The following is an 18,958-nucleotide window of genomic DNA, read 5'->3' on the forward strand; positions in this document are numbered from 1 at the left end:
TAAAATAAACACAATACACTGTCTAGAAGAGTCTCTCTTACCTTATCCCAGTTGCTCAGATCTATGTGCTTGTTATTTGGCTTCTACCTCCATCAAATAGTTGGCTTGTGTTTGAATAGTACGTGTGTCCCCAGGAATCCTTCCCCTCAAGTGCTCTGGGTTCATACACTCAGGCTGGTTAGAATGGTCTCAAAATTATTGGATATAACCATAGTTTATGCTTCACAATTACTGCATAGAATTCTTATAGGTGCACCATATCCTATATTATTACTGAGCTGTTCTCCATCTGAAACTGTTCCAAATCATACTGTCATGACCATGGGCCTTTTGCATGTGTACATGTTCATACACATCTACTCTATAGGACTTTTAGAGTGAAATTACTGGGTTGGAGATTTTGGAATACACTTCACATAGTTGTAATTACTTCCAGGGCTTTGGATAAGTGTGTGGCCCATCTGTAGAACTTACTATGTCCTCAAGTATAATTCTGTATATGGCCCACTCACAAAAATAATTCAGTCATGCTTTTATGTGTGTTTGTGTATGACTATAGGCATAGTTGCATGGGTGTGTATATATGCATAAATATATGTGAGGAATATGGAACAGTTATTATATATAATATATTTATTTTTCATATTTCCTATACATTTCGTATATGCAAAGAAAGAAGAATAGCAATTTGTCATGTAGAAGACACTTTGTTAAAATTGCCCAAACCTCTTTTTTACTGTCATAAGCAATTTTACTGTCATACAATCTGATACTCTAATTCACTGTAGTCAAAAGGAAAAATAACAAACAGCTATGATTTTTAAACTTCCTATCATTCAAAGTAGTTTTAACCAATTGAAGTTCCTCAAATTAATAATACTGACAGGTGTTTTTCCCATTACTGAAACCAATAATCTTTCAAGCTATATATGCTACCTGGGGTGAAGGTATCTGACGACAAAGAATGTAGATCTTTCAGATTAAAAATATCCAGAGGATTCCCCACCATGTAATAAGGATACATGCTCTACTATGTTCATAGCAGCCCTATTTATAATTGCCAGATGCTGGAAAGAACCCAGGTATCCCTCAACAGAAGAGTGGATGCAAAAAATGTGGTATATCTACACAATGGAGTACTATTCAGCCATTAGAAACAATGAATTCATGAAATTCTTAGGCAAATGGATGGAGCTAGAGAACATCATACTAAGTGAGGTAACCCAGACTCAAAAGGTGAATCATGGTATGCACTCACTAATAAGTGGTTATTAACCTAGAAAACTGGAATACCCAAAACATAATCCACACATCAAATGAGATACAAGAAGAAAGGAGGAGTGGCCCCTGGTTCTGGAAAGACTCAGTGAAACAGTATTCGGCAAAACCAGAACGGGGAAGTGGGAAGGGGTGGGAGGGAGGACAGGGGAAGAGAAGGGGGCTTATGGGACTATCGGGGAGTGGGGGGGCTAGAAAAGGGGAAATCATTTGAAATGTAAATAAATTATATCGAATTAAAAAAAATTAAAAAAAAATCATTCAGATTTTACTAGAATATTTTAAAGATGCCATCACCCATGCTTGCAGAAGATAGTTTTTGGTAGTCCGAAGAATGTCATAAAGTAGTCTGAGTTCTTTCCATTTGATCCAACATGGTGAAAATCTTTTATTATGCCCTGAACATTTCACACACACACATATATATACAAATTTTGGGACATTTGTAACCCTCCTATCTACTCTCAATCCACTCCTCTACACCACTGAAACTTTTCTACTACCCTCAAATTCCCCTCCTGCATTATGTCTCTTTGTTGATGCTATTGTTTTACTCAGAGTGGCCAATCCTTGGGCACTCAGATTCTATCTACAGTTGAAGACAAAGGATTGTCTTAACTTGTGTGTTTCCTATTTCACTATATCCACTATATCACTTATAGTTCTTATTTTTTTGAATTTTGCCGCAAAAATAATGCCTGTGTAGATAAAACATGCTACAGTGTCCTTTAAAATAACATCTGACTGGCTGATTTTAGAATATATTTTAAAAGTCACTGTAAAAGTACTATGTAAATTGAGTTCTTTACCTTAGTTGGCAAAATGTACATATTTGGATTTTGTTCACCCCATTTAACATGGACAGTACAGCTATCATGAGCAGTTTAGGGGGTTCCTTACTCATATGTCTCATTGAGTTATCTTGGAATACAAGCAGCTTAACCAATAATACAGACATTAGCTGCATAAGAAAGATCCTCATAGAAGTGCAGTGATATACAAAGCAAACACACACACACACACACACACACACACACACAAGTGCATATGCATTCATACTCACATATATGCATACATTCATACACATACTCATATACATATACTGCAGCTAAGTCCATATCATCAATTTCATAAAATACAACTTTTTCCTACATATTTTCTCCTGAAAGCCATCTTCACTCAATAAAAGCCACATTTCTGAGGCATTCAGTGTGAGTTGCTATTTATGCCAGTCAATAATTCACATCATCTGCAAAAAACATGTTTATATCCTTTCCACACCCTTCAGAGATGAAAGGAAGGAGTCTGTGTGCTAAAATGGCCTCATGTGCCCAAATCATGCAAATTTCCTCAACCATTTCCTAGATTTGCAGATGTGAAAATTGCTTCTGGGAATTTTTTTTTCCTTGTGAGTAGGTATACAACGGTATGAATCTCAAATCAGCTTTTGTCCTGTTGCATAGTTCTAAAATATCACTCTGCCAATGATGAGGAAGATTGATTACTGAGGCATTGTGCAATACTGAATGAAGTCTAATCTTCTATTTTAGTCTTTTATGAGGCAACTGGATAAAAAAATTACAAATGCAAAAGACGTAGGTTCCTATATGCCTGTGTACTGACTTACATAAAATAGGCATGTATGATATGACAACCAAACAGGAACGAGCATTTTTGCAACACCAATAGACATGGGAAAGCCTCAAGTTGAACACTAGGTAGAAGAACAACTGATAGGGTTTGGACAACATGTTGCAGACAGATAGAAGCCTCTCAGTGATCGTCTTTATTCTCAGGGGATCCTGGGATCACAGTCTATCTCAGCTTATTTCCTGCCAGGTAAAGAGGGACCTCTATGTTGTCCAGCTTCTGGAGCCCAAGTTTTGTTCTTTTATTTCTGTATAGCATTCATGTAACCAAGTAACTCATTTTGAGATACTTCATTATGCTTCCAAGATCCCTGAAAAATCAGGTGAACCTATGGAAGAAATATAGTCACAAATGGCATTCACAGATCTTGGAAATAAGCAGTTTATTTTCCACCAGGAAATTTATGTTGGCCTTTTAAATCATGTAAGAGGTTTTATATATAATGATAAAGTGTTTGGATTAACCCAATGGACAATAACAGCAGCATTGTGTTTTAGTAAAACCTTGACCCACACTGAATGAATGATTTCAGCTGAGCCTGAAAAGGGAAGGCTTGGAGGCAGCCTTCTCTGGATGACTTTTCCTCTCTACTCTGGAGTATTTATATTAACAGCTAGAGGAATCCTTTGGCTTGTGTCTTGGTTACAGTTCTGTTGCTGTGAAAAGACGCCATGACCAAGGTAACTTACAAAAGGAAACATTTAATTGGTGGCTTGATTACAATTTCAGAAGGTTATTATATGATCATCATGGTGGTAAGCACAGCAGCAGTTTGGCAGGAGAGCTTCCATCCTCATCCACAGGCAGGAGGCAGAGATAGACTGGACCTGGCATGGGCTTTGGAAACTTCAGAGCATATGCTAGTGACATTCCTTCTCCAATAAGTGGCACCTTCTCTTCCTTCCAAAACGACGCCACTAACTGGAAACCAAAAATTCAGCTATAGGAGACTACTAGGAGTAGGGGCTACTCTCATTCAGAACAGTGTATCTTATAATCAGCAAGCCGGCAGAAAGTATGGATAGAGGGTATAGATAATATATACCACTTGTCCAAATGTCTCCACTGTCTTAGGCAACATCTGGAATCTAGGAAATCTTTGCAGCCTTTTCAAGGAAACTAGATCTCAGAAGTGAAGGAATAGGAGAAGGATGATGGAGAGAGAAGTCAAATCAGTGAATCCTATATATACCTCAGAGGCCAACCCCTTATCTACTGGCATTCTGAAGCTCCCTTGGGGCTGAACTTTTCCTTAGCACAAAAGTGAACTGGGATAACTGCTATATAAAGTTTGGAATATAATTTTCTGTCTGTTACATCTGTTAAAATATCATAAAAACATTAATGATAAACTAAGTAACAAAAATGTGAGAGGTTTTCTTTTCCTACTTTCAAAAATGACATGTACAACCTCATTTCCCTCTATTTACTGTTTCTCCCACTGACTAAACTTAATGTGAATAGAGGATTCTAAGTTGAATTCTATCACCTTTTGATGGCAGCACCCATGGGGTTCAATATTATTATCAGCATTATCCTGGTGCTGATAATTTTAGTTTTAAGGTTGCTGTGGAGAGTTATTTCTGAAGAAAGCCAAAAAATGAAAGAAGACTCTGAGTATTTAATATCACAGAATCTTGACAAACATCTCCAACCACATTATTCTTGTCCTAAATATTACTCAAATAATTAAATAAAATAATAAAACAATTTAATAATAAATTTAATAAGAAAATAAATAAATAATAAATACAATAATAAAATAATAAAAGAATTATCTTCTTAAAATATATATTCTTTGACAAGCATTCCATTACATCATTCACTAATCAATTTCTCACTCTCTGTGTCCTCAAAGACTTCGAGACTAAAATGGAGAGGTTGGAGATCCTCCTTGAAAACCCAATTGCTACCAGTGAGTCCATCCTCACCAGTGGTCTCCTAGTCTTCAGTGCCTTAATTCTTGGAGTCTTTGAGTTGTTTTAAGAGTGTTACAAGTCATCTGGGACCCCTTTTTGCTCATTCTCATCCTTGGCAACTGCAGAAGATGTTAAGGCTGTGTGAGAGTTATGATCTGCATATTCCATATTTTATAGCCTCTGCAGATCACAAAGTCCCCAGTTCATATTACTCTTTTTAGTTTTCCTTTACTTTAGATATATAGCCTTTCTACTCCCCAGTTAGGGGCATCCTTATGATTCTTTTTATCTTAATATTCTCTTTATGTGTAAGTTTACTCACTGAATGAACCTGTTACTTTATTTTATATGTCTATTGTTCCTGTATTGTTGAGCCAACTGTCCAAACATCTATGCTTCTGGCATATAAGATGCCACTATGAACTTAGTTCTTTTGAACTCACTTTTCAAAAGTTTGGTTTCTGTCCTTTTCTGCCCAGAATCTCCTGTTACTGCTTTGTTGCCTTCATAATTTTGTTGCTTGTCTTCATCCACTGAATTCCAAACTTCACATGCTCGCTCTTTAAATATAAAATAAAATACTCAAATTGAGATATTTTTCTACTTCTATGTAACGAGCAGTCCTTATGTGACGCTACACCCACACTGTTCAAACAACTCCTTGTCAGTGCCTTCTGCATCCCACTGTCTTCCACGAACCCTTGCTTCCAGATTCAAGCCTGCTCTCAGTGTTGTAGCTTCAGCTAAATGTGTGTAAAATTGTCACATCTGAAACAAACCAAATAGTATCTTTAATATGTGGTAGATCTTTATGTTTGCTGCCTACAGAAAAAAAAGAACTGAACTTACTTTGGCTATGGAATAATTTTCTATTCTTCTATATAATTATGATTTATTACCAGAGCCTTAATTTAAGTCCTAACAACTCAAAGCTTGCATTTTTAGAAGCCTCTTCATTGCTTCCTGAAAAGAAGAGAATCAGCCCTTCATCTGTGTTTAATCATTTTGTATTCACGCTCTCAGCAACCCTTTCCACAGAACAGATAGAAAACACAGAGCACTTCTAAAGTATTACTGGGTTTGTATGCAACCCAGGAGATGCCAGTGTGCTGTAATGTTTTAAATTTATTCTCTTCATATGAGACACTTGGAAATTCATCCTATTTGCAAATGTGCCATTCCTCATCTTCCCAGGCTTACCACTGTACCTGCTGACTGTCAACCATTTCCTTATACACTCTCTTATTTCTCCACCCTTATTCTGGTCCTGAAAGCATCTTTCTCCTCGCCAAAAACCTCTTATTAAAGGCATTCTAGCAATTCATCAGCACAAAAAGTAAAGACAAACCCTCTTTGTGGTTCATTAGCTAACTAACCTAGTCTATAACATCAAGGCATATAGTTACTCAACAAACACAATATGCTACAACAATAACCTCAAGTTACTATCATTTTAGATAATTAGATATGATATAGTCGAATAAACATGTCCCTGGGGTATTGTGGTTTGAATAGGTATGGCCCCATAGACTCCTGTGTTTGAATGTGTGACCTGTGGAGGGAGTAGCTCTATTAGGAGGGGTGACTTTGTTGGAGGAGGTGTGGCCTTGTTATATAACGAGTATCACTGTTGGGAGAGGCTTTGAGGTCTCCCATCCTCTAGCTATGCCCAGTGTAGCACACTGTCACACCTGTATCCTTTGGATCAAAATGTAGACATCTCAGCGCCATCTCTTGCACCATGTCTACATAAATGCTCCTAGGCTTCTTGCCATCATGATACTGGACTAAATCTCTAAAACTGTAAGTCAGACCCAACTAAATATTGTCCTTTATAAGAGTTGCCATGGTTATGTGTGTCTCTTCACAGCAATAAAACTCTAATAAGACACTTTTTTAAAAAAAAAGATATTTAAATTTAAGGAGCATTACCTGAAGATTATATCATCCAAAGGCAGATAAACAAATGTGACACAAAGCCTAGCCTATTTCTCCACCAAAAATCTTTCCCCAGACCCTCTGGTTTGTATCATTTCTCAGTAGCACCATACATAGATACAAATAAGCAGAATGTGAGCTGAGAAGTCAGTTCTTCTGAGGTGTATGGCAAATACTAAAATATATTTGTAAACAAAATGCATGATGGCTGGTTAAATATAGGTTAATTATAGGGTAATGAAGAGATAATTTACAGACTAAAACATAAAAGTTGGGAATGAAATATAGTTAATACTTGCCCATTATGTATTGGTATAAATGCCAGTCTACTGGAATATTTCTGACTGCATTCTCTGTTTCTCCATGGCCCCAAAAGAACAGTTTGTCCTTATGTATGGGACTGTATCTGAATATAATAGACTAAGCTTTATTTAAATAGGGATTATCTATATGATAAACTATTTACTTGTGCTTCTTCAGTCACTCACAGAAGACATCTACTGTGTGATTTTGCAGTGGAAGTATTGCTATTTTCTTAAGGGAAAAATTATTTGACTGCCACATAAAGTTGCAACTCTCATTGAGATTGCTATTTTTTAACTCTAATGATCATATCATAAAATATTCCCACCCATGTCTTTAATGGGAGCTTGAAGTCATATATGCAAATGTTTAAATGGGTAGCCAAGAAATCTACAATACAGTCACTAGCTCTTCCTCCAGTTCCCATAATGTACACACATCTGGGTCTTTGTTGTCTGCCTTAGGTGATTAAAAACTTCTGTCTCAGAAGTGACTCAAGTCACAAATTGGACATGTGTTTTCCTTACTCCTTTGCTTTTCCAAATTTGAATAATTATAAATCACTCCTGTGTTTGTCCTCAGGGACCCTTGGTGTCCATGAATTTTTCTATTGACTCTACTTTAAGCTGGGTCAAACTGTTTCTTTTTTACTTTCTGTTAATTAATCATTTTATTCATTTACATTTCAAATGGTATCTCCCTTCCTTGTCACCCTTCCAGACAACCCCATCCCATCCGTTGTCTTCCCCCCTTAACTCTATGAGGGTGCTTCTCCCTCCATGCACTACCCACTCACACCTCAACACTCTAGCATCCCTCTTAAGCTGGGGCATCAAACCTCCACAGAACCAAGGACTTCCACTCCCATTGATGTCAGATAAGGCCATTTTTGTTACATATGTATCTGGAGCCATGGATCCCTCAATATATACTTTGGTTGGTATATATTTGCTACATATATACTTTGGTTGGTGGTTTAGTCTTTGGGAGCCCTGGGTGGACCCGTTAGTTGATATTGTTCTTCCTATGGGGTTGCAATCCCCTTCAGCTACTTCAGTTCTTCCCCCCTGGCTTTTCCATTGGCTTGGACTCAGTCCAATAGCTGGCTGTGAGTATCTTCATCTGTATTGATCAGATGCTGCTAGACCCTCTCAGGGAACAGTCATACCAGGCTTCTGTCAGCAAGTGTTTCTTGGCATCAGTAATAGTATCTGGGTTTGGTATCTTCAGATGGGGAGGTCTCTGAATTGCCTTTCTTTCAGTCTCTGTTCCACTTTTTGTCCATCTTTCCTTTGGACAAGAGCATTTCTGATTTAAAAATTTTGAGATGGGTGGGTGGCCCCATCCCTCAACTGGGGGCCAGGTCTGTCTACTGGAGGTGGTCTCTACAGGTTCCATCTCTTCTTTGTTACTTATTTCAACCAAGGTCATCCCAGTTGAGTCCTGGGAACCTCTTGCTCCCCCAGTGTCTGGAACTTTCTAGTAGCTCTCCCCAGTTCCCTATCCCCCACTGCTACATATTTCTATTTGATTTTCTGACTGTACTGGTTGGTTTTGTGTGTCAACTTGACACAGGCTGGAGTTATCACAGAGAAAGGAGTTTCAGTTGGAGAAATGCCTCCATGGGATCTAGTTGTGGGGCATTTTCTCAATTAATGATCAAGGGGGGAGGGCCCCTTATGGGTGGTACCACCTTTGGGCTGGTGCTGTTGGGTTCTATAAGAGAGTAGGCTGAGCAAGCCAGGGGGAGCAAGCCAGTAAGAAACATTCCTCCATGGCCTCTGCATCTGCTCTTGCTTCCTGACCTGCTTGAGTTCCAGTCCTGATTTCCTTTAGTGATGAACTGCAATGTGGAAGTGTAAACTCAATAAACCCTTTCCTCCCCAACTTGCTTCTTGGTCATGATGTTGTGCAGGAATAGAAACCCTGACTAAGACACTGACCTTTTTGTACTTCTTTCCTATCCCTTCAAATACTTGTTCCTGCCCTTTTTTATCTCTCTCCCTCCTCTCTCTTCTCAAATTCCTCCCTCCTTCTACCTCCTGTGATTATTTTGTTCCCCTTTCTATGTAGATTGAAGCACCCATACTTTGGTGTTCTTTCTTAAGCTCCATATGGTTTATGGGTTGTGGGTATTCTGAGTTTTTGGTCTAATATCAACTTATCAGTGTTACATATCACATGTGTTCTTTTATGTCTAGATTACCTCACTCAGGATGATATTTTCTAGTTCTATCCATTTGCCTAAGAACTTCATGAAGTAATTGTTTTTAATAGCTGAGTAGTACTACATTGTGCAAACATACCACATTTTCTGTATCTATTTTTCTTTTGAGGGACATCTGGGTTTTTTTCCCAACTTCTGGCTATTATAAATAAGGATGCTATAAACATAGCAGAGCTAGTGTATTTGTTATATGTTGGAACATCTTTTGGGTATATGTCCAGAAGTGATATAGCTGAGTCCTCAGGTAGAACTATTTCCAATTTTCTCAGGAACTGCCAGATTGATTTCCAAATTGGTTTTACCAGATTGTAGTACCACCAGCAATGGAGGACTGTTTTTCTTTCTTCACATCTTCCCCAGTATCTGTTGTTATCTGAGTTTTTGATCTTAGCCATTCTGATTGGTATGAGACAGAATCTCAGGGTTATTTTGATTTGCATTTCCCTGACTTCTAAGGATGTTGAACATTTCTTTAAATGCTTCTCAGCCATTCGAGATTCCTCAGTTGAGAATTTTTTGTTTAGCTCTCTACCCCATTTTTAATAGGGTATTTAGTTCTCTGGCATCTAACTTCTTGAGTTCTTTGTATATTTTGGATATTAGCTCTTTGATAGATGTAGGGTTCATAAAGATCTTTTCCCATTCTTTTGGTTGCCGTTTTTCCATATTCTTTTTCCTATATTCTTTGTTTACATTCCAAATGATTTCCCCTTTCCCAGTTACCTCCATCCCCATAAGTCCCATAAACCCTCTTTCCTCCTCCCATTCCCCAATCAACCCCCTCCCACTTCTCTGTCCTGGTACTCCCCTACTGCTGGATCAAGTCTTTCCAGGACCAAAGCCCTCTCCTTCCTTTCTTCTTGGGAATCATTTGATATGTGAACTGTGTCTTGGGTATTCAGAACTTCTGGGCTAATACCAGCTTATCAGTAACTGCATTCCATGTGTGTTTTTTTGTGAGTGGGTTACCTCACTTAGGATGATATTTTCCAGTTCCAGTCATTTACCTAAGAATTTCATGAATTCATTAGTTTTTTTTTATTCAATATATTTTTATTTGCATTTCAAATGATTTCCCCTTTTCTGACCCCCCCCCACTCCCCCAAAGTCCCATAAGTCCTCTTCCTTCCCCCTGTTCTCCCATCTACTCCTTCCCACTTCCCTTTTCTGGTTTTGCCCTATACTGCTACACTGAGTTTTTCCAGAACCAGGCCACTCCTCCGTTCTTCTTGTACCTCATTTGATGTGTGGATTATGTTTTGGATAGTATTCCACTGTATAAATATACACATTTTCTGTATCCATTCCTCCATTGAGGGACATCTGGGTTCTTTCCATCTTCTGGCTATTATAAATAAGGCTGCTATGAACATAGTGGAGCATGTGTCTTTATTGCATGCTGGGGAATCTTCTGGGTATATGCCCAGGAGTGGTATAGCAGGGTCCTCAGGAAGTGCCATGCCTAGTTTTCTTAGGAGTTGCCAGACTCATTTCCAGAGTGGCTGTGGCAGCTTGCAATCCCACCATCAATGGAGGAGTATTCCTCTTTCTCCACACTCTCGCCAACAAATAGAAAAGAAACTAGGAAAGATCCTTGAGAATATATGTACTAGGGGAAAATTCCTGAACAGAACACCAATAGCTTATGCTCTAAGATCAAGAATTGACAAATGGGACCTCATAAAAATACAAAGTTTCTGTAAGTAAAAGGACACTGTCAAAAGGACAAAATAGCAACCAACTAATTGGGAAAAGATCTTCACCAACCCTACATCCAACAGAGGGCAAATATCTAATATATACAAAGAACTCAAGAAGTTAGACTCCAGAGAGCCAAATAACCCTATTAAAAATGGGGTACACTTGTTTCTTTAAGGTGATTCCTCAGAAAATTAGACATAGTACTCCCAGCGGACCCAGCTATACCACCCCTGGGCATAAGGACACATTCTCCACTGTGTTCATAGCTGCCTTATTTATAAATAGCCAGAAGCTTGAAAGAACGCAGATGTCCCTGAACAGAGGAATGGATATAGAAACTATGATATATATATATATATATATATACATATACATATACATATACATATACAAATACATATACATATACATACACATACAATGGAGTACTATTCAGCTATTAAAAACAATGAATTCTTAAAATTCTTAAGCAAATGGATGGAATTAGGAAGTGCCATCCTGAGCAAGGCAACCCAATCACAAAAGAACACACATGGTATGCACTCACTAATAAATGGATGGTAGCCCAAAAGTTCAAAATAAACAAGCTACAATTCACCAAGCTCAAGAAGAAGGGGGACTTAAGTGAAGATGCTTTGGTTCCTCTAAGAAAAGGAACAAAATAGCCACAGAAGCAATAAGGGAGACAATTTGTGGAGCAGGGGATTCATCCTATAAACAATCAACAAACCCTGGCACTACTATGGATGACAATAAGTATATACCAAAAGCAGCATGCCATGGTTGTCTCCAGAGGGGCCCTGCAAGAGCCTTACAAATACAGAGGCAGATGCTAACAACCAACTATTGGACTGGGCATGAGGTCCCCAATGGAAGATCTGGAAGATGGTCCAGAGGAGATGAAGGGGTTTACAGCACCATGAGAAGAACAATGATTTCGGCCACCCAGATGCCCCAAGACTCCCAGGGACTGAACCATCAACTAAGGGGCACACAAGTTTCCAGCCAAAAATGTGGCAGAAGAAGGCCTTGTTGGGCATCAGTGGGAGGAATGGTTCTTGGTCAGGTAAAGGCTCAACAGAGGCCCAAACAAAGGGAAACTGAGGGGAGGGAGGAGGGAGTGTATTGGGTGGAGAGGCATATATGTGGAGGTAGGGGAAAGAAGGAAGGGGAGGGGTTGGGAGTCTTAGGGGAGGGGGGATATCAGGAACGGTTTTACCATTGGCAATGTAAATGAAGGTGATATTCAATAAAAATAAATAAATTTAAAAAATGGGGTACAGAGCTGAACAAAATTTTCATCTGAAGAATTTCGAATGGACGAAAAGCACCTTAAGAAATGTTCAACATCACTAGTCATTAGGGAAATGCAAATCAAAACAACCCTGAGATTTCATCTCACACCAGTTTGAATGACTAAGATTAAAAACTCAGGAGACAGCAGGTGTTGTCCTATTCTTAACATAGGAACTAGATGCCTCTGTGCCTTCTCGTTTAACCATTTGACACATACTATTCATATCATATTTTAGAAATTATCATTTTGTAGTACAAAATACATTGTTATTTGTCTTAAAATAGATTTGACTGTGTGTGTGTGTGTGTGTGTGTGTGTGTGTGTGTGTGTGTGTGTGTGTGTTTTAAAGGCCCTACACTCTAAAACTGTGTCTTCTCAACTTAGAGCTCTTCTCTGTTCCTGGATTTCTCACACCTCTCCATCGTGTCTATTTTGGATTTATGAATACTGCATATTTCATTTCACTACTGGACCTTTTCAGATGTTGTTTCTCATTGAATCTGTATGTGGCTGCACTCTGATTCCTTTCCAGGGAGTTTCTGCCTTTCATTAAAGATATATAGAAGCATCTTGATTCTTAACAATGAGGTTCAGTGCCTTCTCATGAGCTGTCTTACTATGGCCCTGGTCATAAGAATTTTATGTAAAAATTTTATCCCATGAGCAGTAAGACAGATCATTGGATGCACACTGAACCTCAATGATTATTTTAACATGTTTTAATTTTTCTAACACTGATGATGATAATTTATTATTAATATTATCATCATCATTATTAAACTTACTAGTTTCCTAAATTGTTTCCACTTAATTTTCTACATAGCTAGTTTTCTTTATTTGATATCTTATTATCTAGAAAGATTATGAGACTAGTGTTCAAAAACAGGCTGGTAAAAGTTGAATTTTCATTGTTAAAATACAATGGAACAATCATTATTGATTATTATACTTGATAGATCCAGGTAATATAAACTGAGTACAGCTTTCTCTATATAATTTTGAAGTCATGTTTCCATTAACTTCTAGAAGCCAATAGTTCTCACTGACTTTTTTTTTCAGATTTTAAACTCAAATATTAGAGTCTCAAAAGAATTCCTGCGATGAAAAGCTAGTATCTCACACACCTTTACATTGGTGTTTTTCTGCTGATCTCTGCTCACACAACACTGTTTCATTCACCACAATTATGGAATAAATACACTGTGTTAGTTTTCCTCTTCTGGGATACTGTATCATACACTGAGCTAATCTGTATGACTCCTTCCCATCCTATAATCTATGACAATTCCTTGTCCAACATAATACATGATAGTCAGGTTTTTTGTAAATTGTGTCAAGTTTGCCTTCTCCAAACTTGTTATTGCATGAGGCTATGTATTTGAGGGAAGAATGTTATAGAGAGATGTGAGCCACCAGTCTTAAAACTTTGATGGAATTCTGACACAGATGTTTTTTTAGGTTACAGTTTTTCTTCAGTGATTTTTTTATTGCTCTATTACTATTTATTTTTTATCTTTTTTTATTTTCTATATCCTTTGTCCATATTGTTTGTGGCTATTGTGAAGGGTGTCATTTCCCTATTTTCTTTCTCAGTCTGCTTATCCTTAGAGTATAGGAAGGCTACTGATTTTCTTGAGTTGATTTTGTAGCTAGCCACTTTGCTGAAGTTGTTTATCAGCTGTAGGAGTTCTCTGGTGGGCTTTTTTGGGTCATTTAAGTAGACTATCATATCATCTGCAAATAGTCATAGTTTGACTTCTTCCTTTCCAATTTGTATCCCTTTCACTGCCTTATGTTGTCTATTTGTTCTAGCTAGTACTTCAAGAACTATATTGAAAAGATGGAGAAGAGGGGGCAGCCTTGTCTAGTCCCTGATTTTAGTGGGATTGCTTCAAGTTGCTTCATTTAGTTTGATGTTGGCTATCGGTTTGCTGTATATTGATTTTACTATGTTTAGGTATGGGACTTGAATTCCTGGTCTTTCCAAGACTTTTAGCATGAAAAGATGCTGAATTTTGTCAAATGCTTTTTCAGCATCTAATGAAATGACCATGTGGTTTCTTTCTTTGAGTTTGTTTATGTACTGGATAGCATTGATGGATTTCCATGTATTGAAACATCCCTGCATCCCTGGGATGAAGCCTATTTGATCATGGTGGATGATCGATTTTATGTGTTCTTGGATTCGGTGGGCAACAATTTTATTGAGTATTTTTGCATCGATAATGATAAGGGAAATTGGCCTGAAGTTCTCTTTTTTGTAGGTTTTGGTATCTCTCTTTTGTGTGGTTTTGGTATCAGCGTAATTGTGGCTTCATAGAATGAATTAGAGAGTGTACCTTCTGTTTCTATTTCATAGTTTAAAGAATATTGGTGTTAGGTCTTCTTTGAAGTTCTGATAGAATTCTGCACTAAAACCATCTGGTCCTTTGCTTTTTTGGTTGGAAGGCTTTCTGTGACCTCTTCCATTTCTTTAGGGGTTATGGGACTGTTTACATGATCTTTTTGATCCTGATTTAATTTTGGTATTTGGTACTTGTCTAAGAAATTGTCCATTTCCTCCAGATTCTCCAGTTGTGTTGAGTATAGGATTTTATAATAGGATCTGATGATTTTTTTGAATTTCCTCAGTTTCTGTTCTTATATCTCCCTTTTCATTTCTAATTTTTTTTTAATTTGGAAACTGTCTCTGTGCCCTTTGGTTAGGCTGGCTAAGGGTTTATCTATCTTGTTGATTTTTTTCGAAGAACCAGCTCCTGATTTTGTTGATTCTTTGTCTGGTTCTCTTTGTTTCTACTTGATTGATCTCAACCCTGAGTTTGATGATTTCCTGTCTCCCTGGGTGAATTAGCTTCTTTTGGTTCCAGGGCTTTCAGTTGTGCCATTAAGCTACTAGTGTATGCTCTCTCCAGTTTCTTTTTGGAGGCACTCAGGGCTATGAGTTTTCCTGTTATCACGCTTTCATTGTGTCCCATAGATTTGGATATGTTGTGCCTTCATTTTCATTAAATTCTAAAACATCTTTGATTTCTTTCTTTATTTCTTCTTTGGCCAAGTTATCATTGAGTAGAGTATTGTTCAGTTTCCATGTGTGTGTGGGCTTTCTGTTGTTTATGTTGTTAATGAAGACCACTTTTACTCCAGAGTGATCTGATAGGAGACATGGTATTATTTCAATCTTCTTATATTTGTTGAGATCTGTCTTGTGACCAATGATATTATCAATTTTGGAGAAGGTACCATGAGGTGCTGAGAAAAAGGTATATTCTTTTGTTTTAGGATGAAATGTTCTATATATATTTGTTAAATCCAATTGGTCTAAAGCTTCAATTAGTTTCACAGTGTCCCTGTTCAGATTCTGTTTTCCTGATTGGTCCATTGAGGAGAGTGGGGTGTTGAAGTCACCCACAATTATTGTATTAGGTGCAATGTGTGCTTTGAGGTTTAGTAAAGTTTCTTTTGTGAATGAGGGTGCCCTTGCATTTGTAGAATAGATGTTGAGAATTGAGAGTTCTTCTTGGTGGATTTTTTCTTTGACCAGCAAGAAGTGTCCTTCTGTGTCTCTTTTGATGACTTTAGGTTGAAAGTCAATTTTACCTGATATTAGGATGGCTACTCCAGCTTGTTTCCTGTGACCATTTGTTTGTAGAATTGTCTTCCAGCCTTTTACTCTAAGGTAGTTTATGTCTTTGACACTGAGGTGAGTTTCCTGTATGCAGCAAAATGTAGGGTCCTATTTATGTATCCAGTCTATTAGTCTATGTCTTTTTACTGGGAAATTGAGTCCATTGATGTTAAGAGATATTAAGGAATAGTGATTATTGCTTCCTGTCATTTTGATGATAATTTTGTATTTCATTGGTTATCTTCTTTTGGGTTTGATGAAAGAAAGTTACTATCTTGCTTTTTCTAGGGTATAGTTTCCCTCTTTGTATTGGTGTTTTTCCCCTATTATCCTTTGTAGGGCAGGGTTTGTGGAAAGATATTGTGTAAATTAGGTTTTGTGATGGGATATCTTGGTTTCTCCATCTATAGTGATTGAGAGTTTTGCTGGGTATAATAGTATTGGCTGGCATTTGTGTTCTCTTCGAGTCTGTATGAGATCTGCCCAGGATCTTCTAGCTTTCATTGTCTCTGGTGAGAAGTCTGGTGTAATTCTGGTACGTCTTCCTTTATATGCTACTTGGCCTTTTTCTCTTACTGCCTTTAATATTCTTTCTTTTTTTAGTACATTTGGTGTTTTGATTATTATGTGACAGAAGCTATTTCTGTTCTGGTCCAGTCTATTTGGAGTTCTGTAGGCTTCTTGTATATTCATGAGCATCTCTCTCTTTAGGTTAGGGAAGTTTTCTTCCATAATTTTGTTGAAAATATTTGCTGGCCCTTTAAGTGGTAAATCTTCACTCTCATCTATGACTATAATTCTTAGGTTTGGTCTTCTCATTGTGTCCTGGATTTCCTGGATGTGTTGGGTGACAAGATTTTCGCACTTTGCATTTTCTTTGTCTTTTGAGTCCATATTTTCTATGGTATCTTCGGCATCTGAGATTCTTTCTTCTATCTCTTGTACTCCGTTGTTGATATTTGCATCTATGGCCCCTGATTTCTTCCCAAGGTTTTTTATCTCCAAAGTTGTCTCCCTTTGTGATTTCTTGGTTATTTCTACTTCTGTTTTTAGATCCTGGATGGTTTTGCTCAGTTCTTTCATATGCTTGTTTGTGGTTTCCTATCATTCTTTAAGAGACTTTTGTGTTTCCTCTTTTGTTACTTCTGCCTGTTGATTCTCCTGTATTTCTTTAAGTGATTTTTTGTGCATTTCCTCCTCATTGTCTTCTATCTTTCATCCCATATTCTGATGAATTTCTTTTAATTATTTTTGTGTTTTCCTTGTAAGGGCTTCTCACTTTTGATCCATTTTCTCCTGAATTTCTATAAGAGATTTATTTATGTGCTTCATGTGTCCCTCTAACAGCATCATGACCAGTGATTTTAAATCCAAATCTTGTTTTTCTGGTGTGTTGGGCTATCCAGGACTTGCTGTTGTTGGAGAATTGGGTTCAGATGCTGCCATATTGCCTTGATTTCTGTTAGTAATGTCCCTACATTTGCCTTTTGCCATCTAGATCTCCCTGGTATTAGTTGGTCTTGTTGTCACTGGCTGGTGCTTCAACCTCCTGTGAGCCTGTAAGACTATTTCCGCATCACTGGATGATTGGGTTTCCCCTGGCACAGATTGCTGATGTGGTGCCCTCCTCTTGTGTGCTGTAATGTCCCTACATTTGCCTTTTGCCATCTAGATCTCCCTGGTATTAGTTGGTCTTGTTGTCACTGGCTGGTGCTTCAACCTCCTGTGAGCCTGTAAGACTATTTCCGCATCACTGGATGATTGGGTTTCCCCTGGCACAGATTGCTGATGTGGTGCCCTCCTCTTGTGTGCTGTTTGAGCCCTGCTGTGTCTTGCCCCAAGCACTCTTATCCTTGGGTTGTCTCAGTGAAACTGCTGCTGCCTGTCTGCTCTGTTGGGAACAAAGATGCTGGTGGGGAGTCACTCCAAGTGCTGATTACCATGTAGGGCACAGGACCCACGACCAGCTGGCACACAGAGGAACAGCTGATCTGTCCAGGTCTTGGGCACATGCAGATCCCTGGTTGTTTGTGCCCCCAGAGATCTTAAACTCGGGATATCTCAGTACCTGATGCTGCCCTTCTGCTCCTTTAGGGAGCACAGATGGTATCAGGGAGGCACTCCCTCTTCAGTGATTTTTAATTCTCAGTGTTGTTTTCAAGCATGGAGCTTTTCTTTCATTATGTTGTCACTGAACCCTGTCTGATGTGCTTGTGTACACACTTAACTCTCATTACTTCTTTGATATTCTACTTTCCTGTATCTTTGACCTCATGCAATGCTATTTACTCCATCATTTATTAGCAGGTTGTTTATATGGTATCTTGAGTTGCTTACTTTTTGAGTAAATTAGTGATGAAGATAACTTAAAAGGGATGTGTTTTTATGTCCCTTTCTGCTTGTTTTACACTGTAAAATGAGCCTTTGCTTTCTGATCCCCACATACTCAATACTGAAATATAAGGAGGGGTAATTTCAGCTTCTTCTTCTTCTTTTAATAATTAAAAAAATCCGCTGTCCTGTTTTGGCCTCTGAATCTTCAAAGCAGTGAGTCACCATTTGTAACATTCTTTGCCTCCTTCTGGCTTGCAGCTGGCAGGGTGGGCATACTGGTTGTATGCCTTGGCTCTCTTGCCACAGTACTAGAGAAAGGGGAGCCAAGAGTTTGGTCATTCTGACACCAGACACTATAAGCAAAGTGTGGCTATGTTTTCTCTGGCAAATGAGGGAGATGGCCCCTGGTTGACATTGAATGGGTGGTTTTCAGTTACCAGCTGCTCCGCTCTGGGACCTTCCCCTTCCCTGAAGGCTCTCAGTCACCATCATGAGGTAATGTTTCCTTTGCCTTCAGCAACACTTGTCACAACCAACTTTTTGACTATTAGATAAAAGCTAATTTTATGATTTTCTTTCTCTGTTAAAATAGGTCATGTGAAGAAAACATTGAACAAAGCTGTCTTCCAGATTTGCATATTGTGGTCTACCCTGACTTCCTGTTTATTATTGAGTTACTTCAAAAG

The sequence above is a fragment of the Apodemus sylvaticus genome, chromosome 18 (genome assembly GCF_947179515.1).
Source record: "Apodemus sylvaticus chromosome 18, mApoSyl1.1, whole genome shotgun sequence".
NCBI lineage: Eukaryota > Metazoa > Chordata > Mammalia > Rodentia > Muridae > Apodemus > Apodemus sylvaticus.